The sequence below is a fragment of the Protopterus annectens genome, chromosome 1.part1 (assembly GCF_019279795.1).
Source record: "Protopterus annectens isolate FY-2018-M chromosome 1.part1, PAN1.0, whole genome shotgun sequence".
Taxonomy (NCBI): Eukaryota; Metazoa; Chordata; order Ceratodontiformes; family Protopteridae; genus Protopterus; species Protopterus annectens.
The window spans coordinates 1,069,258,069-1,069,283,189 of NC_056726.1; the positions used below are offsets into that span (position 1 = coordinate 1,069,258,069).

At 41.4% G+C, this 25,121-nt stretch overlaps 1 protein-coding gene across 1 annotated transcript in view; it reads left to right on the forward strand.

The window, feature by feature from the left end:
- Nucleotides 1-25,121, forward strand: part of LOC122813575 — a 411,992-nt gene that overhangs the window by 325,538 nt on the left and 61,333 nt on the right. The gene's annotated exons all lie outside the window — the stretch shown is intronic.

Below are 25,121 nucleotides of genomic sequence, written 5' to 3' on the forward strand. Positions count from 1 at the left end.
ACTTAGGTGTTAGACAGGGGTGAATTTATGATTTCTCATCCACTTGTCCAGGTTGAACTTGGATAGGGTTAGGGAAGGGCTCTGTTTCACATAGATGGGAAGCCTTATCCAGAGAATGGGAATTCTCTGAGTTAAAAGGCTGTCCCTCCAAAAGGTCCTATTTAAGTTGCAAGCAAAGTTTAAGTCCTTAGATCTAGGTATCAGTATCCTCACAGTAGTCTGTAGCAAACAGTAGAGATATGGCTTTGTGGCAATCTGCCTAGGCCATTGTGTGTATGCCCTGTATTCTTTTAGTGCGGATATTCTGTGGACATTCCCGTTGTTACACTTTACTAGTCAGGTACATGCCAAAAGGGTCATTATATTCAATTATGTGTCTAAGGAGAACTGCCTAAGGTGGCACAATGACTTCTCTGGACCTAGACATCATGCCCTTACTTATAAGATGAGTGACACAGAAGGATTTTCTTACTACCTTAGACAAATTTTGATTGAATTCCAGGTTACTATCAACATGAGTCTTTATATCCCTGACTACTGTGTAGTCAGGGATATGGGGACTCTAGATAGTAACATTCAGGGTGTTTTATCAATGAATTAGTTTTCCTAGGTGTCTATCTTCCCAAAAGGTGCTATTATGCATTTCTTGGAATTGGGTTTTAAGCCATGCTTGGCTCCCACACTGATGGGCCTTTTCATTATCCAGACAGCACTAGCAGCACTAGTCATAAGGATTTAAATGTTACTTTTGACTTAGGTAAACAGGATGGAGGGCATATATGTCACTGAATCCACATTCTTTGGAAGTGGATTCATATCCATGTGAAGCAGAGCCATCCCCTAACCATTTTTACATTCAACTTGGACAAATGAATGGGAAATCAGAAGGCCATTCCTGGTCTAACACCTATGTCTTTAATGGACAAAGGTAGCTTTTAAATCAAGCCCTAACTAACTTACACCCCTTTAAATACATTCTAAGGCACAATGACTGATAGGATATATTTGGGTTACAGCCCTGGGCTTAAGAAGGTCCCTGTACTCATTAGCCTAGTGTACACCTATGAACCTATGAACCTATGAGAGTATAATGCTAGCAAGAAACAATTTAAACCAAGTACCCGGCAAAAAAGATTTTAGGTATTAGAGACCTTTACAATGAAAGTGTAACCTTGAGAAAAAAGAACAAATAAAGTGGTAGCACTCTATAACAATTAACTGAAATACAAAACAATAAAATAAATCAAGTATTTGCCAAGGATAGTGTAGCATTAATTCATGACCATCTCAGAGTGTAGTAAAGGCACCAACCAGATGGGTGATCTGGGAAAATGAGCAGGAGGCAATTTGTAATGAATGACATTTACTCAAGGGCAATACTTGTTTGCTGGGTGGTTACTCAGAATTATGGATCTATGGAAAACAATTGGTGGCAAAAATACTTAAATAGATTTACTCTCCAAAAAATGGCAATGAGACAAGGGAGGAAAGGACGCTGGAAGTCAGATTACCATAACAGTGAAAGCCATGGAGCCAGCCTTTTAAACCACACCAGGAAAATGTGGGAGTGTTAGGGAAAAATTCAGGCTGCAAAAAGCAGATTAGCTATAGTCGGATGCAGTTGAATAAAGCCAATGCTGGGGCTGTAGTGTTGTGACTTTTAGCTACAGTTGGATGATCATTGGTAGGTTAGAATTTCAAAAGCTTTAGCATCAGTGAGGTTGGAGCAGAAGTAAATAGCAGGGGAACAGAAGTAGCAAAGTAAACAAAAAGGCACTAGAATTCAACTTTAAGCAGTTAACTGCTAAGCACAACATAAGATTCCAGCAGCAAACCTTGAATATAAAGAGTTGTAAAAGCAGTGAAGCTCCAGTTCTGGAGCAGAATGTACAATACTGCCAATACTGCAATCCTACCATAATCTAAGGCATCATACTATGCTCAAATTTACCATTACATTGTTTATGGGGAAAACATTTATTTATTTATTTATTTATCATTTGTTGACCGGGAATGTCCGACTAGGTTCCACAGAGCCTGTTTTCAGCGGAGGCCCGGGGAGAAATGCTCCAGATGCAGTAATAAATTGCTAAATGCTCAAATCTCACAGTAGTTCACAGATCTGCCACAACTGCTAATGAAACTACAAAACTAAGGCCCGAGATAGGGATCAAAATACCAACAGCTAACTAGTACTTCTACTTATGGTGATACTAGTAGTATAATGCATAACTCATGCTAAGATCTTGCAGTAATTCTCAGTCTTTCCAGAACTACAAATGAAAGTACAAGACTAAGGTTCAAGAACAAACTAAAACAATGCAAAAACTAACTTTTTGGCTAAATCATAAAGTACAAACAAGTATCAACACACAGGTCACTATAAGTCACTATAAGTGCAAATTACTATATTTAAGAAAAACAGTAAGACAAGATGTTTTCTTTCCTGTTTGAAAAAAAAAAGCTTGTTTCTGACAGTTAGGTCTTCTCACACATCAGAAAATCTCGAATAAAAGTAACAATGCAATAAACTGTTGACAGATACCTTGTTCATTGACTGTATCTTCTACAGGTGATCAAGTCACAGTTGCTTGAAGACCAGCATCTCACAGCCATGGACTTGATTGTCTTGCTACATGCATACACACACACACACACACACACACACACACACACACACACACACACACACACACACACACACACACACACACACACACACACACACACACACACACACACACACACACACACACACACACACACACACACACACACACACACACACACACTCTCTCTTTCAGATATGAGTTACATACAAACACACAGACACTCCTGGGGAAGGCTGGCACAGGTTCTCTAGCTATGCCCCTTCCTGTCAGTCTGCAAGGTAGTACCAGCTGCCGCCAACCACTAATATCAGCTACTAATAAGACCCTTACCAAAGGGTGCCCAATTTTACTGTGCAATATTATTATCCAAATAGTAAGTGTGACTGAGCAGCAAGAGTATTGGAGTGGTTTTGTACAGTATCACTATATACATGCAATGTATTCTAGAGCTTAAATTATCTCTACACAAAACAGCCACAGTTGAAAGGTTTAAAAATATTTAAAAAATAGAAAAATAAGGACACAAGACAATATGTCTTACTACACAGTGCTAGTCAAGAGTTCAGACATCACAGGAAAATGCTTAAAATAATACTGTAGAATAGTTTATAGGTTCATAGGTTCATAGGTTCATACTAGGCTATCTGCCCTAGGGAATTTATAAGCCTAGCCAGTGTGTGTTTGGCTTTTGCCACCCATTTTAAATTAATTTTGCTATGCCCTTTTTCGAGGTTAGTATACTGTGCCTCTGTCTAACAGTGACACAGAAGTGATACCCGGGGTAAACCTATGATCTCCCATCCACTCATCAAGATTCCTCTTGAAGAGAGTCAATGAGGGACTCTGCCTAACCTGGACTGGGATTTTATTCCAGAGTGAAGGGAGTCTCTGGGTTATGAATCTGTCCCTCCAGCATATCCTATATATTTCAGTGCTGAGGTTCAAGTCTCTCAAGCATGTAGCTTGATGGGATTTGGATTTTCTGAGGTGCAGCATGTCCATTAATTCCGGGTTGGACATGGCTTTATACGTCAGGCACAGATCGCCTCTGAGCAGGCGGTATGCCACTGAGTAGAGCTGGAGTTTCTTTAACCGGGCAGCATATGGCATCTGTTTGAGCCCTTTGATCCTCTTAGTTCCAAGACTGAGCCTTGTGGGACGCCACTTGTAACTGTTTTGGAGTCTGACATGGCTCCTGCAATTCTAACCATGTGGGTTCTGTCCTTGAGCCAGTTTGCAACCCATCTAGTGACATAGTGGTTTATATTTAAGCTGGTGAGCTTATCTATAATGCCAGTGGGTATTGTATCGAAGGCTTTTGCGAGGTCCAGGTAGGCTGTGTGGACCACCTTCCCCTCGTCAATGGCCTTGGTGACTGTTTCAAAGAAATCAACCAGGTTTAAGAGGCAGGATCTGTCCTTAACAAAGCTGAACTGGGTAGGATCCAGTGTCTGTAGGTCCCCAATATCTTTATTTATGAGGTCCATGATGATCCTTTCCATAGCTTTGCAGACCAAGCTAGTCAGGCTTATGGGGCGATAGTTTCCAGGATCCATTGAGGCACCACCTTTGTGGAGAGGGACCACTGTTGCTGTACGCCACTCTTTGTGTACATATCCTGTAGTAAGGCTGAGATTGAACAGTAGTTTTATGTTTGGGTTTAGTTCTTCTTGGAGTTCATGTAGGATGCAGCCCGGGACACCATCTGGTCCCATTGATGCTGTGTTTTCTGCTTTGGAGAGGGCGGCTCTTACCTGAGAATCTGAGATGTCAAGGGGGCAGCACGCTGCTGGGATAGATATTTGCCCTTTTGGTGGGGAGGGGGGGGGTTTGCGCTGAACCTGTCAGCTAGGATGTTGGCAATGTCTGTGGGTTCGGTGTATTTTTTGTCATTTTGGACTAATTTTGAGCATATCTGGGAATTCCCACCCAGGTTCCTAACATAACTAAAGAAAGCCTTGTGATTATCCTTAGTGTCCTGTGCAATTTTTCTCGAAGCTGGCCTTAGACGATTTTATGAGTGCCCATAGTTTTTTGCTAATACCGATCAGAGATGCCTTCCCTTTTTGGGATTTCGCTCTATCATGTAGTAGCTTCCTCTTTCTATTGTATAGTTTGTTTATGGCTGGGGTCCACCAGACAGGACATCTGCCTTTGGAGGACTGGGTCTTGGTTTTATTTGGGATTGCATGATCCATGCATTCCTGAAGGTGTTCATAGAATGCATTTATAAAGGATTCTGTGGTCTAGGCCATATTTTCCACAGGCCCAGGGGCTTTGAAGGATTCTACCTCGGTTTTGAGGAGTGTGAAATTTGCTTTAGAGAAGTTTTTCACTGTGGTGTTCTGGGCAGGGGGTGGGTTCAGGATGTGAATATCCAGTGAGATTAGTTTATGGTCTGATCTTACCAGTGAGGGATACACTTCTGGTCTGGAGCATAGAGTCCCCATGTTGGTGATGATCAGGTCCAGTATGTTTTCCCCTCTTGTGGGAGTGGTAACAAGTTGTTCCATAGCATTTGAGTTTATAAATTCTAGGAACCTTTGGGCTAGGGTGTTGGAGCTAGAGTAATGCTCCCAGTCTATGTTTGGGTAGTTGAAGTCGCCTAATATAATGGTGTTTGGAGAGACCTTCATATTTTCCAGTGTTCTCAGGAAGGCCAAGTGGGGTTCCTGGGTTTGGGAGGGTGGTCTGTAGCAGGCTATAAACTGGAAGGTAGTTTTACCCACTGTTAGTTGCACATGGATAGTCTCTGATGCTTCGTGCTGTGCCACCAACCTGGAGGTGTGGGTATCTTTGACGAATATTGATACTCCCCCTCCTTTTGTGGTTCGGTCCAAGTTTTGGGGATGAAAAGCATGGTATGAGGTATAACCTGGTAGTGCTGGGGTGCTCTCGGGAGCCTTGAACCAGGTTTCTGTTACTGCACAGATATCGATGTTCTCCATGCTAAGGAGAGTTTTGAGTGCGTGCATCTTGAGGTTTAGACTTCTGGCGTTGAGTAGCATTACTCTTAGTTTCTTATCCCTTGTGATAACTATGGAGGTGGGTTTGTCTTTTGAGCCTTGCCTAAAAAAGGCACTATGGGGGTAGCAAGAGCCTTTGCCAATATCCAAAAGCCCAGGGGTGACAGGTGCAAGCCATCCCTAGTGAAGCATCGTGGCTTGTCGAGCATGTCATCCCAGGCTGACAGGCATTGGATCCCCTTTGAATGACACCAGTTCTTAAGCCAATTGTTGAAATTGATCATCTTGTCTTCATATTGTGGCATCATTCTTGGTGAGGGTAAGATGCTACTCAAGGTCAGGGTCATACCGGCCTGGGCTACATGCTCAGAGAGCTCCTCTATGTCTCTTTTCATGTAGTCCAGGGAGGTATGTCTCAGGTCATTCACACCAGCATGGGCAATGACTGAGTCATATTTGTACTTGCCTTGGAGTGACCTGAGTGCTTGTGTTATTTGGCGGATCTTAGCGCCTGATAGGCAGCTCACCGTGACCTTCTCCTTGTTCAGCCTGGTGAGCAGGACGTCAGTGTGCCTGATGACAGAGTCACCTATTACAAGTGTATCAGGTGTGTTGTTTAGCCTTAAGGGCTGTGACTGTTCGGCACACTGGCTTTGTGAGCTATGCATTGCACGTGTTTTGTTTTGGGGTAGCGGTTGCTTGGGTGTCTGCTTTGGAGGTCTCTGCTGCTTAGGCAGATTTTTATTTAGAGCCTCCGAGTATGTTTTTGTGTGTTTATGTGTTTGGTTTGCTGTCGTGGTAGGTCTATGTGAGACTGGAATTGTAGTGAGTGTGGTTTCCTTCTCCTCCTGATTGGTTATGCCAGTACTGAGATGAGAGAGCTTAGCCTCCAGTTTGGCTGTATGGTTGCATCTCTCACATGTATTGGAATTTGGTCTTACATAAATATAGAAAACAGCTGGACTAAACTTACTGTTTTCTATCTTTTCCTAAGATCAATCACAGTTTTAAATAAACATACATATAGAGCAAAAGCAGAGTACTGGTGAGTTGTTGTCAGCTTTAGACAAAATCCCAAATGCTCTCTCTCTCTCTCTCTCTGAGACAGTCTTTTAAATTGATAATACATCACGGCTGACTCATATTAGATTACGTCATGCTTCGCTGATTCCCAAGCTAACAGTAACTCAGAGTTTAACATTGCTTTGATCTTGCACCTGGTCAGAAAACCATAGCAATTAAAGACATTATATATGTAAAATCTAGCAATTAACTCTGGTTTCAAAACAATAGAAAGAATCTGCTGGTCCAGAAATCGCAGCTCTAAGTTTGAGATCAAACAGTCATACACTGCTTGACTTATCAGCTTCCTTCCAGCAGAGTGTATTGTTGTTACATCTTTGACGTTCAATATTTAACACAATTTTCTTACATTAATATTTACAAATAACAGAATTATCTAGAAAATTCTATCTAGCTAGGCTGGCAGCCTTCACATATCTTCCCCTCGGAAAACTCAAGCTAGTTTTTCAAGTGACCCTTGGGAAATATTGCTTGAGTGGATTAGGTCTATCTGGGTATATCTCACCCCATTACCTGTCTTGAGACCCCATCTGCATTTGTGTTGCTAACCCCAATGCAGTGCTGCACTGACATATATGCCTGCAACCCTAGGGTCCATCTTAGCAACTTGGCATTTTGCTGTCTGGCTTGGTGTAACCATGTTAGGGGAACATTGATATGCAACTACAGTGAATTTTCTTCCGTACAGGTAAGGCTGAAGTTTCTGCAGTGCCCACACTATGGCTAGACATTCCTTTTCTACAGCTGCATAGCATTCCTCCCTGGCTTGAAGCCTATGACTGAGATAAACCACTGGGTGCTCTTCTCCCTCTGAAGAAATCTGGCTAAGTATAGTCCCCACCACATGGTTCAAAGCATCCACCTGCACAACAAATTATTTGCTGTAATCTGGACTGGCTAACACAGGCAGTCCTCCCAATGCTTCTTTAAGCTTCTAGTATGCCTGCTCACATGTTGGGGTCCACAGTACCTTATCTGGCCTGTTTTTCCTTGTCAGGTTTGTGAGGGGAGCAGCTATGCTACTATTACCGGGGACAAACTTTCTGTAGTACCCTGCAGTCCCTAAGAATCCCCTCACCTGCTTTTTGGTAACAGGTGCAGGACATTCCTGAATGACTTCCACTTCAGCAGGTTCTGGCCTGATCTTACCACTCGCCATTCTGTGTCCCATTGTAGGAGACCTCTGCCACGTCCACCTGATATTTGCTGGGCTTAATGGTCAAACCTGCCCTCTGTAGTCTGCCCAGCACCTCCCTGACATGTTGAAGGTGCTCTTTCCAGGAATGGTTGTAGATAGCAATATCATCTAAGTAAGCAAGGGCAAACCCTCCTGCTAGGATACGATCTACCAGCTTCTGGAAAGTCGCTGGGGCATTTTTCATCCCAAAGGGCATCTTTGTGAACTCATACAAACCGAAAGGAGTCAGGAAGCCTGACCTCTCTCTAGCACTGGGAGTCAAGAGAACCTGCCAGTTACCCTTGGCAAGATCAATGGTGGTAAGATACTTAGCCCCACCCAGCTGCTCTAGGGCCTCATCTGTCCTAGGCATGGGGTACGCATCTGACTCTGTGTGACTATTCAATTTCCTGTAGTCCACATAGAACCTGGTGCTGCCATCCGTATTTGGCACCAGCAAGTCTGGGGAGGCCCAGTGACTGTTGGACACCTGAATTGCCCCTAGTTCCAACATCTCTTGTATCTCCTCCCTCAGAATCTGTTTTACTCTCTCAGGCACTTTATAAGGGGCCTGCCTAATAGGCATTTGGGGTCCTGTATCCACCTGGTGCTGCACCAGGTGGGTACACCCTGGTTTCCCAGTGAACTTGTGCTCAAACCCCCATAACACTGCTCAGATTTCTTGAACTTAGGTAGAAGATAGCTGCTGGGACATTGCTACCCTTTCCACTGAGGTGTCAGTCCGAGCCTCAATGAGGAGATCAGTCCCCAGATCCCCCTCAGACTCCTCATGCAATCCACTGCAAATGCTCAGCACAAGGCCCTCCCTATCATGGTAAGGTTTCATCACATTAACATGGTACAATTTGTGCTCCTGCCTCTTGCCTAGCAGTTCCACCATGCAGTTAACATCACTAACCTTTCTTACCACCTTGTAGGGTCCCTCCCAAGCTGCTTGTAGCTTGTTATGTCTGACAGGAATGAGAACCATTACCTACTGCCCTATAGCATACTGTCTAGCTTGAGCATTCCTGTCATATCATACCTTTTTCTGTTGTTGGGCTTTTGCCAGGTTCTCCTGAGCCAAGCTCATGAGTTTTATGAGCCTTGCCCTGAGGTTTAGGATATATGCCACATCAGACTCCTTGTGAGATTCACACTCACTTTCCACTCATCATGAATTAAATCTAGATGTCCCCTCACCCTGTGCCCATAAAGCAACTGAAAGGGTTAAAAATCAGTAGATTCCTGGGGAACCTCTCTGTGAACAAACAGATGGGGCAAATATTTGTCCTACTCCCTCCTAAACTGGTCTGAAAATGCCCATAGCATGGACTTGATTGTAGAGTTCAGTCTTTCAAAAATACCATTAGTCTGGGGATGGTAGGGGATGGTCTTCGGGTACTTCACCCCACAGTACTTCCACAGACAAGCCAGCAAGACTGACATGAAATTGGCACCTCTGTCAGTCAGTATTTCTTTTGGGAACCCTACCCTGCTGAACATATCTAACAAAGCATTTGCCACCTTTTCTGCCTCAGTGGAGGACAAAGCCACTGCCTCAGAGTATCTTATAGCATAATCTACTACCACTAGGATATACTTTTCCCTGTGGAACTTGGGGAACTCAAAGGCCTCACAATATCAATAGCTACCCTCTGAAATGGCTCCTCAATCACAGACAAAGGCATCAAAGGAGCTCTCACCTTGTACCCTGCCTTGTCTACATTTTGGCACTGCTCACAGGTCATGCAGTACCCTGTTACATTCCTGGAAATTCCATGCCAATAAAAGTTCTGCATAATATTTCTCTTTGTATGTTGTATGCCCATATGGCCTGCCAAGGGAATATCATGTGATATGGCTAGAAGCACCAGATGGTAGGCTCTAGGCACTACCGACTGCTGTATCCTCTCACCTTCTAGCCCTCCTTCAGGGGTCCAGTCTCTATACAGTTACCATTTGTCCCAGTATTGCCTCAGGCCTTGCAATGTAGGGTCTGAGAGCTGTGCCTGTCTCAACTATCTCTTTGTAACACTTCCCAGCTCCCCTTCCACAGGAAGTCTGGCATTCTCTGACAGTGGTGCCTCACTGCAGTCCTGGCTGCAAGAATGCACTCTGACTAGGTCTCCCCTAGGTTACCAGATCCACATGCTTGTCTCCTAGCCTGACTGCATGTAACTGCATAAACACATATTACTGCTTCATCAAAATCTTTCTCTATCAGGACATCTGCAGGATGGTAGTTTGGTACCCCTGTTGTCTCAAGACAACCTACTATTGGCATTTTGTCTTTCCCACTTACTGGCTCTCACACCTTTTGTTCCCCACCTTGCCTCCATGGGCATCTATATGCCACATGGCCCCCCTTTTTGCATTCAAAACATTTAACCCTAGGTCCTGTATGTGTACCTGGACTAGTGGCTTCCCCTGCTACTGGCAGATTCTGTTGGGCCAGTCTAGACTGCCCACCATGGGTTCCTTTAGACCCATGAGCAGTACTGGGGGTTCCTTTCCCATGCAGGAATGCCCTGCTTGCTAGGTGTAGGGCTCCCCTTCTTCCCCAAATCATCTGAAATAGCACATTGTGTATCAGCTAACCAGATCTTCATGTCCTCAGGCAAAGTGCTAAGGGCTTGTTCTCTCACCAAAAGATCTGCCAGCCCTTCAAAAGTGGTGACCTGACATCCACTCACCCACCTATGAAAATAAGTGCTCAGTTCAGCAACATATTCACATACACTTTCATCTGCCTTGTGTCTATGATAACAAACCTTTTTCCTATAAGCTTCAGGTGTTACCTTAAAAAATTCTAACAGACAATTTTTAAAAGCAATATAATTTAAGAAATCATGATCAGACATTTGGGACAAAATACTTACAGCTTTACCATGGAGTAATGGGGTTAGGAACCGTACCCAGAGCCTTTGGTTAACATCGTACTGTTTACATCCCCTCGCAAACATATGAATGAAACTATCAAAATGACCCCCCTCTGTGAACTGCAGAAGAAATTTACTGACCTTTTGTGCTTCTGGGGTCTGATTATTCCCTTCCCCATTACCTCCATGACTCTAGTGAAGAGTCAGCATCTCCTTTTCATGCTGTCTCTGCCTTTCCTTCTTTTCAGCTTCCAGGCATAGAAGTTTCTCATTCTCCTCAGCCTGTAGATGTCTCAGTCTCTCTGCTGCTTCTGTTTCCAAATGCCTGGCCTCCAACTCAAGTCTCTTTAGCTCCAGATGGATTTTTAAATCCTCCGCATAAAGGTTGAGCTGTCCATTCTCTGAGTGTTGTACATCTCTATGGCCAGTCTGATCACCCTCATGATTGCTGTTTTCTGACGCAGCTGTGAGCAAAGCTGCAATCATGTCTGCCTTTGTCAGGTTTACATGCACCATTCCCTTAGCCTGGCACACCTCAGCCAGCTGGCTCCTCGTCAGCTTGCCATACTCCTCTGCTGACATGGTTGCCTGCTCTCTCTGACTAACTAAGCTAACATAAGAAATAAAACAATTGTGATATGAACTCTGAGTATTCACTGCATGGCTGATTTAGAGTACAAAAACACCTTCAGTGATCACTGTACACAAGCTGCAGGAATTCACTATCCAGACCACTACAAGCCAACTGCCAACCAACAAATATGTGGTGTGGATATCCCACCACTGCCAAACAATTAATTTGTGATGCCCATTTACTGGCCCTGTAATCAAGGAGCCTCAGTTCTCACAACTAACACCATTGAAGGGCATCCGCATTAGAAAGGATAACAAATACACACACAGTAAAGTACAATTTCCCTTAAGAGCACACAGAGATCACAGTCAGTCTGGGGCTAGTTTCTACCTTTTTCTCCAGATCCTCACTAAGACTCCCCACTGGCACAGCTATAGGGTACAGGTCTCAGCCTAGTGGTCAAGCTAAAACCTCCAGCACCCTCTCTGTCCAACCAGTGCTTCTTGTGCCTCCCCAAATAGCTGACACACACACACACACACACACACACACACACACACACACACACACACACACACACACACACACACACACACACACACACACACACACACACACACACACACACACTTTAAGATATGAGTTATATACAAACACACAGACACTCCTGGGGAAGGCTGGCACAGGTTCTCCAGCTATGCCCCTTCCTGCTAGTCTATAAGGTAGTACCAGCTGCCACCAACCACTAATATCAGCTACTAATAAGGCCCTTATCAAAGGGTGCCCAATTTTACTGTGCAATATTATTATACAACTAGTGTGACTGAGCAGCAAGAGTATTGGAGTGTTTTTGTACAACATCACTATATACATGCAGTCTGTAAGGTAGTACCAGCTGCCACCAACCACTACTAATACTACTATAGGGACCTTACCAAAAAGGTGCCCATTTTTACTTTTAATATATTATATCCAAAATAGTAGTATCACTATATACATGCAATGTATTCTAGAGCTTAAATTATCTGTACACAAAACAGCCACAGTTGAAAGGTTTAAAAATATTTGATAATAAATTGTAAGAACACAAGACAATACTTCTTACTACACAGTGCTTGTCAAGAGTTCAGACATCACAGGAAAATGCTTAAAATAATACTCTAGAATAGTTCTGACATAAATATACAGTGCAATGAAAAAGTATTTGCCCTTCCTGGTTTCTTATTTTTTGGATGTTTGTCACACTTAAATGTTTCTGATCATCAAACAAATGTAAGTGTTAGACAAAGATAACCCAAGTAAACACAACATGCAGTTTTTAAGTGATGATTTTATTTATTAAGAAAAAACAAATATCCAAAACCTACATGGCCTATGTGAAAAAGTAATTGCCCCTTAACCTAATAACTGGTTATGCCACCCTTAGCAGCAACTGCAACCAAGTGTTTTCGATATCTGGCAATGAGTCTTTCACATCGCTGTTAAGGAATTTTGTCTCACTGTCCTTTGCAGAATTGTTTTAATTCATTCATATTGGAGGGTTTCCAAGCATGAACATCCTTTTTAAGGTCATGCCACAGCATCTCAATTGGATTCAAGTCCAGACTTTGACTAGGCCACTCCAAAACCTTCATTTTGTTTTTTTTTTTAAGCCATTCAGAGGTGGACTTGCTGGTGTGTTTGGATCATTGTCCTGCTGTACAACCCATGTGTGCTTCAGCTTGAGGTCATGAACTGATAGCCGGATATTCTCCTTCAGGATTGTTTGGTAGAGAGTAGAATTCATGGTTCCATCAATCACAGCAAGTCATTCAGGTCCAGAAGCAACAAAGCATCCCCAGACCATCACACTACCACCACCATGACTGACTGTTGGCATGATGTTCTTTTTTCTGAAATGCTGTGTTACTTTTACACCAGATGTAACAGAACGCACACCTCCCAAAAAGTTCAACATTTGTTTCATCAGTCCACATATTTCCCCAAAAGTCTTGGGGATCATCAAGATGTTTTTTGGCAAAAGTGAGATGAGCCTTTATGTTCTTTTTGGTCAGCAGTGGTTTTCACCTTGAAACTCTGTCATGCATGCCATTTTTGCCCAGTCTCTTTCTTATGGTTGAGTCATGAACACTGACCTTAACTGAGGAAAATGAGGCCTGCAGGTCTTTAGATGTTGTTCTGGGTTCTTTTGTTACCTGTTGGATGAGTCGTCGCTGCACTCTTGGGGTAATTTTTGTAGGCCAGCAAATCCTGGGAAGGTGCTCCACTGTTCCATGTTTTCTCCATGTGTGGATAATGGCTCTCTGCATGGTTTGCTGGAGTCCCAAAGATTTAGAAATGGCTTTGTAACCTTTTCCAGACTGATAGATGTCAAGTACTTTGTTTCTCATCTGTTCTCATCTGTTCCAGAATGTCTTTAGATCATGGCATGTCTTCCTTTTTGGGATCTTTTGGCCTACTTCACTTTGTCTGACAAGTTCTGTTTAAGTGATCTCTTGATTCAACAGGTCTTGCAGTAATCAGGCCTGGGTGTGGCTAGTGATTAACCACAGTTACTTCATGATTTAACAAAGGGGGCAACTACTTTTTCACATAGGACCATGTAGGTTTGGATAGTTTTTTCCTTAATAAATAAAATCATCACTTAAAAACTGCATTTTGTGTTTACTTGGGTTATCTGTGTCTAATATTTGTCTAATATTTAAATTTGTTTGATGATCTGAAACATTTGTGTGTGACAAACATGCAAAAAAAAATAAGAAAACAGGAAGGGGCAAATACTTTTTTCATTGCACTGTAGAAAACAGCTAGACTGAACTTACTACTTTCTATCTTTTCCTAAGAGCAATCACAATTCTAAATAAACATACATATAGAGCAAAAGCAGAGTACTAGTGAATTATTGTCAGCGTTAGACAAAATCCAAAATGCTCTCTCTCTCTCTGAGACAGTCTTTTAAATTGATAATAGATCACTGCTGACTCATGTTAGATTACATCATGCTTCGCTGATTCCCAAGCTAACAGAAACTCAGAGTTTAACATAGCTTTGATCTTGCACCTGGTCAGGAAACCCCAGCAATTAAAGACATTATATATGTAAAATCTAGCAATTAACTCTGGTCTCAAAACAATAGAAAGAATCTGCTGGTCCAGACATCGCAGCTCAGAGTTTGAGATCAGTCATACACTGCTTGACTTATCAGCTTTCTTCCAGCAGAGTGCACTGTTGTTACAGCTTTGACGTTCAACAGTTCACACGATTTTCTTACATTTAAGAGAACAAGCCTGTGGCTTATATTAATATTTACAAATGACAGAATTATCTACAAAATTCTAACTAGCTAGGCTGGCAGCCTTCACATATCTTCACAGTAGCAATAGAGGACAATACCTTAATATCATAGTTACTCTTAACATTTGTTGAAATGTAACACAACTTGTGCTAAGCGGTTGAATGGTACTGTATAGTCTGAAGTTGAGAGATATGTGGGTAGTTAGTGTTAGACTACTAGATGTTATTATAGATGTCTAGTTGAAATTTCATCAACACAAGACAAATTTGTGTTTAATGTGGCATCAGTTACACTACTGACTCCTGTTCTCCTATAATGCGCTACATGTCTGAGATAATGTTACTTTCTGCTTTATTGGTAAGCAATCCTGCAGCTCTATTATTTTAAAAAGGAAAATGTTTAGTAACGTTAATCTGTGTGTGACATGTAACCTTCCAGTCAAAACAAACCCTGTGTCTTTTACATGTTTAGGTATATCGTTGGAATAAACATTAAACATTCAATATGGGCATGAAAACTTTCCAGTTTCTTCTTCTGTCTTATAAGGGGTCTATATTAAAATCATGAACGTTTACTTACCTGAACACCTAAACGCCGACACATATTCCGCGAACCGCAAATACACCGAACGCCCTGAACCGCAAAATTCAAAAACTCAGAATGTCATAGTTGTCCTATCCCACCGCCTGCTACATACTACCTAGACAAACAAACTAAATAAACCACATACATACACTAACCAAAACCCTACTTCTAACCCTACACTAAATCTTGCATATACCACCATGTATGCACTTAACCTGCACCCTAACCCTAAGGTCCATAACTATCGCACACTTACCTTAAAACGCTATACCCAAACAATCTAAATAATCCACACACATACACTTAATAAAACCCTACTTCTAACCCTACACTAAATCTAATATATATTACCATCTATACATTTACCTTAACCCGCACCCTAACCCTAAGGTCCGTAACTATTGCACACTTACCTTATGGAGCTATACCGCAGAAGGGCCAACCATGATGATTCAACGTTTTGGATTTCGCACTTCAGGAAGATCAATGTTTTCACGGTTCAACGAAGACGTGTTGGTGTTTAAGTATTCGGGTAAGTAAACGTTTGTCATTTAATATACACCCCTTATAAGAACCACCATAGGCAAATGCATACTTATCTCAGAAGAATTTATTTATTTATTTATTATTTTACATTTGTTTACCGGGATAGTCCAACTGGATACATGTCCATTTTCAATGGAGGCCCGGGGAGAAAAGCTCCAAAAAGACATTCAACAAACTGTTACATTTTTACAGTTTAAAACGCAAAATAAAACACAAATAAAAGGATTTTCACTCAGATGTAAACAAACACAAAAACAGATACACAAACAAATTATTACATTTTTACTCAGATGGAAAATTCCAGACAGTGGTTTTAAGAATGATAGGGTATTGAATACCTAGTAGGCCAACCTGGTAGTAGATCCAAGAAGATCATGGGATTTATAAGTTAAGAAACAATAAAATGTAGGCAGAAGTTTTTCATGTGCACAGGAGTGATGGTTAGAGTTAGTCTGGATTAGGACAAGGACATAGTCATAGTTTTTTAAAGTACTGAATCAGACTTTTCTTGAATTGAGGTAGAATATGATAATATTTGAATATAAATACTATACAGTCTAGCAGTGACAGGAAAGGCCACTGACAAAAGTACATAATGGTTGGATTAAACATTCAACCTTTAATCTCACATTAAAAAAATGAATAAAAATTAACAATTTCCTTTCCTGGACCTGAAAACATTCAAATTCCTCCTGTATTTTGCAAGAACCACCACAGGCAAATCTATACATTTTGTACAACTGGAAGATGCTCTATCATTAATGAGGAATGTCTCTAACAAAATTTAAAAACTCTACAGTAATCTCAAAACAATGTTGATTCATAGTAACTCCAGAAAAAAAGAACACTACTATGTCTGCACTGAAAACACTAAATGGATGCCCGTAAAACAATGAGGTGATCTCTTGCTATGACCCACAATCCATGAACTTCTGCATCTCAACGTATCTACACCACTCTCCTCAGAACTCATTCCTGTAATCACTTTCTACAGCCTTAGGAGCCAATAATTCTCAGGACCAACGGTCCCATCCCCAGACCCCACCCCAGCTTCTTTGCACAATTCACAGCTTCTCTCTACCAGCCTGAAAACTATGACATGAAATCCTAATGTACCTAAAGGATATCCCCACATACCCCAAATTTACACCACAGTTCAAAACATTTATTAGGAAACACAAAATATGTAAATGCCCCAATTTAAGTCACATAACCGAAATTCTCCACTCACACAGTGAAGTCTCATCAGCCACGTACAGTCTTTCTTCCTGCTGACATTAAATCTGTATATGCACATGTACCACACAGCTGATACTCTCCATGTTTTCCTTTATTTATTCCTCATTATGTTTCCTCTGCCTATTTAAATATATACATACACACATATATACATGTATATTACAAATACACACACACATATACATGTATATTACACACACACATACATGTATATTGCACGCACACATATACATGTATATTACACACACATATACATGTATATTATGCACACATATACATGTATATTAAACACACACATATACATGTTACACACACATATACATGTATATTACACACACACATATACATGTATATTGCACACACACACACACATAGATGTATATTACACACACATATAAATGTGTATTACACACAAATATACATGTATATTACACACACACACACACACACACACACACACATAAATGTATATTACACACATATATACATGTATATTAAACACACACATATACATGTATATTATACACACATATACATGTATATTACATACACACACATATACATGTATATTACACACACACATGCATGTATATTACACACACATATACATGTATATTAAACACACACATATACATGTATATTACACATACACATATACATGTATATTACACACACATATACATGTATATTACACACACATATATACATGTATATTACACACACATATACACGTATATTACACACACCCATATACATGTATATTACACACACATATACATGTATATTACACACGCATATACATGTATATTGCACACACATATATAATTGTATATTACACACACACACATGTATATTACACACACACACACACACACACACATGTATATTACACACACACACACACATGTATATTACACACACACACACACACACACATGTATATTACACACACACACACACACACACACACACACACACACACACACACACACACACACACACACACACACACACACACATATACATGCATATTACAAACACACACACATATACATGTATATTACACTCACATATACATGTATATTACACACACACATATACATGTATATTACACACATACATGTATATTACACACACAAACACACACATATATGTATATTACACAGACACACACACACATATACATGTATATTACACACACATATACATGTATATTACACAAACATATATACATGTATATCACACACACACACATACACACACACACACACACACACACATGTACGTGTGTGTGTGTGTGTGTGTGTGTGTGTGTGTGTGTGTGTGTGTGTGTGTGTGTGTTTGTATATATGACTATATGAGAGTAGGTGCATGGGTTTTTCTGTGTGGAATGGGTGTTTTTGATATGTGAGTATATATGGGTAGGTGTGCCTGTGTGTATACATGTGTGTGTGTGTGGGGGGGTGTTCTGTGTGTCTGTGTTTGTGTGGTATGTGAGTATGTGTAAGAAGGTGCATGTGTGTGTGCCTGTGTGTGTATTTGGGTATATGTGAATAGGTACATGTGTTTGTATGCGCGGTATGTGCCTGTGGTTTGTGAGTAGGTATGTATGTGTTAAAAACAAAAGAAAACAAAAATAACCTTTTCTCATTTAAACTGTACCAAACTGCTAATCAGTTGCTACAGTTTAGATTATATCCTCTTTTATAAAAACTAAGAACCAGTTGTAGAGGACAAATAACAGTCAGAAGCAGCAATCCAGCTCCGTTTGTTGTATAGTACCAGTTGCAATAAAAACAAACTTGATGCAAAGCCTAGGTTAAGCGCTTTCATCCCAAAAGTACTCAGGACTTCCTCAGAACACTGAATGAGCAAACCCCAACCCTGAAGTACTTGCTTAATTAATCAATTACATAATTAACTAATTAATAATAAATAATGATAAATGTTCATAAATTCTTGAAATTACCAGCTATTTTTTAAACTATCACCTTAGCTATATGTACTAGATTCCAAAATGTTTTTAATATATTTTTAATTAAATTTCAAGTGTGGTATGTGCTCTCAATGTTCCCACATTTTGGTTTGTGGCAGTAAGTTTAGTTTAAATGGCATAGGCATTCATATTAAGGGTCATTTTAACTGCCAAAGCAAAAATGTGGTGTATATGGCTAAATGTTTAGAATGTCCTGTATTCTACATTAGTAAGACCTGTAGATGGTTTAAAGAGAGAATTTATGAACATTTATCCGATATAAAAAACAAAAAATGACCACTGCATTGTATAGGCACATACATAACAACTTTGAGCGTGTTTTTGGTTTTTTAATTGTGCAACAAATTATCCAGGATATACAAGGTTTCGTCGTTGATGAGAATTTGAGTATTTGTGAATTGAAGTGGCAATTAAAACTTAATGCCACTAAATATCCTGGCATTATTGAAAATAACAGCATCAAAAGTGTATTAAAATTTTAAAATATTTTAGGATAATGATATTATGTAATAGTTATTTTAGTTATTTTTAAGTACAGTTTGGAAGTATTAAGTTTTATAATAGTTCATCAATCATTGAATATAATTGTTGAATTGTATAATTGGTTAATTATGTAACTGATTAATTAAGCAAGTATTTCACGGTTGGGGTTTGATCACTCAGTGTTCTGAGGAAGTCCTGAGTACTTTTGGGATGAAAGTACTTAACCTAGGCTTTTCATCAAGTTTGTTTTTATTGCAACTGGTAATATACAATAAACAGCTGGATTGCTGCTTCTGACTGTTATTTATCCTCTACAACTGGGTTACAGTTTAGACTATGCATGGAGTGTTTACAGTGTTCACTTCTAACCACAAATTCAAAGCCAGTATTGCACTAAAGACTGATTGGAATGATGGGTGGCCAATTACATCCCCTAACACTTTATACCCAGTGCAGTTGCCCCTCTCCCCCTGCCCTAGCTATACTACTGTGTGTGTGTGTGTGTGTGTGTGTGTGTGTGTGTGTGTGTGTGTGTGTGTGTGTGTGTGTGTGTGTGTGTGTGTGTGTGTGTGTGTGTGTGTGTATGTGTGTGAGGTGCATGAGTATATTTACAAAGCTCTTTAAAGTGGTTCCATTTCTTACATTTGTGGGACTGCTGACCAAAAGCTAAGCACTTTTCTCTTTTAGGCTCATGGTTGCCTCCACAATTATGAGGCTTGCCTCATGTTTTGCCGTGTCACCCCTTTGCTTAACTGTGTGTGCCCTAGGCCTTACTGAAGCTGCTCTGGATTTTGCCTTAACTTGTGCATGTGTGTGTCCGTGTGTATGTAGAAGAATATATGTGAACAGGTGCATGTTTTTGCGGGTCTGGTGTGTGAGTACATATGAGTAGGTGTGTGCACGCTTGTGCTCGTGAGCTCAGGAGAGTGAGCATGCACGTGTGTGTGCGTGTGTGCGTGTGTGCGTGTGTGTGTGTGTGTGTGTGTGTGTGTGTGTGTGTGTGTGTGTGTGTGTGTGTGTGTGTGTGTGTTTGTGTGTATTTTTGTGTGGTGTATGAGTATAGATAAAAAAGGTGGATGTGTGTGTATATATGGGTATATGTGAGTAGGTGCATGTGTTTGTGTGTGTGGTGTATATGTGAGTAGGAATGTGTGTGTGTGTGTGCGTGTGTGTGTGTGTGTGTGTGTGTGTGTGTGTGTGTGTGTGTGTGTATTTGTGAGTATTAGCAGCTGTGCATTGTGCAATGGGGTTTTGCATTGCTGTGTATAGCCGTGCATAGAAGCAAACACCTAGAAGACAATTTTTCCTAGCTACGTCTGCTAGGGAACCCTCCTAAGCTCCCCTGTTTCACTGTGTGTGACACAGTTGCCCACTGCTGCCCTGCAAGCAACTCAGTTGCACATTGTGAAGCACTGAAGCAGTTTTCTACCCCTAGCCCTCCATGGAGTAGCCACTTTTTGTTAGTCTTACACCAAAACCTGGGCCATATAGCCTACTTCCCACGTGTAACTACAGTATACACCTGCCATAATGGATGGACAATTTCCCACCATTTCTACAGCCAGTCTGATTGACATGGGCATCCTGAAGCAATGCAGCAATTGCCTCATGTACACTGACAACCATTTACTCCTAAAACAAACAAATACAACATACATCAACTCTGTTTATGCTATCAATTTGGAATCAATTGTCTCACATAACAACAAACCACATAACAAACAGGTTGTTTGCACATGCACTTCACTTCTTGCACATAACAAGCTCACAGCACATAAACCCACATGCATGTAAGTGCTCACTAGAAGCCTACCTAAAGATAAGAAATCTTACAAGTGCAAATCTACTGCACACACTGCAGGCCCAACAGAATCCATGACACGTAATAATACACGTAGCAGTGTTTCAGCCAATAAGTCCCCAAGGGAAAACAACTCAAAACCAAATGTCTTGGTCATAGGCAACCCCATAGTGGGACAAATAGATATCCCCCTCACATGGCTGGACAAGGAAAAAGTCACGGTTAGCTGCCTGTCAGGTGCCAGGATCTGCCAAATTATGCACGTACTCTAGTCTCTCAACAACAAGTACTGTTATGACTTTGTCATAGTCCATGTTGGAGTTAATGACTTGAGATGTACCTCACTGGACTATATAAAGAGAGCCATGACTAAGCTCTCTGATTAAGTGTCCCAGGCAGGTATATCTTTAGCCTTAGGCAGCATTCTACCTTCATCCAGGATGATGCCTCAACATAAAAAAAAAATGATTAACCCACTTCCATATCATTGTTACCTATTGGCCCCCAATCATAAACCATGAGAACCACACTGCTTACCTGGACCTACTTGAGTGACTCACTAACTATACAGTCAAACACATTGGTCATGGGTGATTTCAACTATATTTCCATCGACTGGGAGACATATATGAGCACAGACACATTTTCCCTAAGGTTCCTGGACTTTGTTAATACAAATGTTCTGGAACAGATAGTGTGCACCTCCACAAGGGGCTCAAATATCATAGACTTAGTACTCACCAACAAAGGGGGTCTGTGCACTACCTCCTGGGTCTTGGCCTCCCTGGTAAGGTTTGATCAAAAATCAGTCTTGTTGGTGGTAATGATCACACCTGACTCTCCCTCAGCAGTGAAAAGGATGAAAAAGTTCTCTAGAGAAAACTATAGCTTCCTAAGCAATGGTATAAATAGCTTCACCCCCCCCCCCCGCTGCTACTGTCAACAATGACTCCTATACAGAGATGTACATGAATGCCCTGTATAAACACCTATACAAAAGCATAGACTCAGCTGTACCTAAATGGATCAAAACAAAGTCCTCAAGAAAAAAGAAGCCACCCTGGTGGACATCAAGCATAAATAGGTTATATAACAAGAGGAAGAATTTAATGTCTAAGAACAAGGGGGAACTGACTCAGCAGAGGAATGACACCCTCCACAGCTTGAACAAGCAAATTAGATATCTTATAAAGTCCTCTAATGCCAATTACAAAGCTAAACTAGCATCCCTAGCTAAAGATAATCACAAGGAATACTTTAACTACATCAGAAATATAAAAGGGAAGGCCCAGCTTTGTGCCAAACTAGTGGTGGACAGTACCACTCATAGTGAACCTAAAGACATCAACAACCTGCTAGCAGATGGATTTGGCACAAACATGCCCCCCCCCTGTGCCCACCCCATCCCCACCAGACATACCCCAAACCATACCTGCACTTGTCCTCTACCTACTATCTCCAAAGAGCAGGTCATGACTGTACTCTCCATGACCAAAAACACAGCCCCTATGGGACTGGAAAACATCCCAGGCTGCCTACTAAATGGTCTAAAACAGGACCTAGTAGAACCACTTGGTACTCTCTTCAACTACAGTCTAAGTACAGACTTTGCCCTAGCAAAGTGGAAAACAGCAACAGTAATTCTCTTGCACAAAAGGGGTAAATCAACCAACCATGGAATTATAGATCCATAAGCCTAGCCAGCCTTATCTGCAAGGCCATGGAGAGAATCATCATGGACCTTATCAGTAAAGACATATGTGTCCTTCATACTCTTGACTCAACTAAATTTGGCTTCATTAAGGGTAGCTTATTAAACCTGGTGGACGTCTTCAAGAATGTCACCAAAGCCCTGGATGAAGACAAAATGGAACATACAGACTATCCTGACTTAGCCAAGGCTTTTGACAAGCTCCTCCACTCAAGCATCATTGAGAAACTCACCCAGCTGGGGATTAACCCATACATCATTAGATGGGTAGCCAACTGGCTCACCAACAGAACACTTACAGTCAAAGTTAGGGATTCCACTTCCACCAGCAGAACAGTTACAAGTGGTGTAACACAAGGATCTGTGCTGGGCCCCTTACTGTTTGAAATCTATTTCTCAGAAGTCCAGGTGAAAGTAGATAGCCTGTGGCTTACCAGGTTCACTGATGACTGCAAACTGGGTGCAATCATTGAGTCCCCCAATAATGTCGACATACTGGGAAAAGGGCTTACACTAACAAATGATTGTTGCCAAAGCTACAGACTTAAACTAAATGCAAAAAAACATGTTATCATCCCTTTTGGCAAAGGGTCAGTCACTGCAATTACTGCTCTAAGCTCAAACCCTGTGGTGAGAAATTTGGAAACACAGGTTAATAGCAACCTTAACTTTGATCACCATGAGTCAACAGTGGTAAGGAAGGCCTTCTACATTGCACATCTCGTAGGTTAGGGCATTACATCCAGAGTTAAGGATGTTATAACTTCCCTGTACTCATCCCTTGTCAAAACACTAATAGAGTACAATGCTGCCTTCTGTATGTACTTCACCAGACACCTGCAGCAGCTGGAGAGACCTCAGAGGTTTCTCACAAAAACAGTTCAGGGCCTTCAACACATGCTCTTCATGGACTGAAGACCCTGTCACTGTACTCTATCTTATAGGCTTCTGAGATGTGACTTGTGCCTGGCCCACAGAGCAGTCTCGAACTCTGCCCTAATGAAAATCTTGCACATCTGCAAGTCAAATGGGACAAGATTCACTTGCTCTAGGGATATTACCTAGGCTTGCTACATCAATAGGACATGCTGGAGAGACAGATGTGTCTCCCAGACATTGTCACTCCTCTGGAACAAACCCCCAATTCATGAAAAACATTCTCCTCAGTGACCCTATTTAAGTATAACTTAGACATCTGGATGGAAGACTGTAAAATTACTCCGGGGTTGTCACCCATGTCCCTCTTGAGTAAAGGCAGTCGGTGCTGATCTTAGACTCACTCTGCAAATATAGCCCATACAACTTGGTCAATGAGGTAACAAGAGTATAACATGGCTAGGCTTATAAAGAACCTAGGACCAATAGCCTTGTAATGACCTATGAAGTTATATGTGAGTAGGTACATGTGTTTGTATGTGAGGTATGAGTGTGTGTGAGGTGTGAGTATGTGTGAGTAGTAGGGTGCGCGCGTGTGTGTGTGTGTGTGTGTGTGTGTGTGTGTGTGTGTGTGTGTGTGTGTGTGTGTGCGTGTGTGTGTGTATGAGCATATGTGAGTAGATGCATGTGTTTGTATGTGTGGTATGCGTGTGTGTGTGTGTGTGTGTGTGTGTGTGTGTGTGTGTGTGTGTGTGCACGCGTGTGAGTGTGTTGTGTGAGTATATGTTAGAAGGCGCATGTGTAAGTGTGTGTGTATATGTGAGTAGGTGCATGTGTTTGTATGAGTGTGTGTGGTGTGTGAATATATGTGAGTAGGAGTTTGTGTGTGCATTGCAGGAGTATATATTAGAATGTGTGTGTGTGTGTGTGTGTGTGTGTGTGTGTGTGTGTGTGTGTGCGTGAGCGCATGTGTGTGGGTATATGTGAGCAGGTGCATGTGTTTTTGTGGTATGCATGTGTGTTGTGTGAGTATATGAGAGTGTGTGTGTGTGCGTGTGTGTGTGTGTGTGTGTGTGTGTGTGTGTGTGTGTGTGTGTGTGTGTGTGTGTGTGTGTGTGTGTGCATGGGTGTGCACGGTCAGCCTTAGGTCAAGTGGTGCCCTAGGTAAAAGGACTCCACAGCACCCCTCCACACCACGTGATGCCACCATCCTGGTCTATTTACACCATCCAGATTACTGGAAATGCATAGCCAGCTCTGTGTGTGTGTGTGTGTGTGTGTGTGTGTGTGTGTGT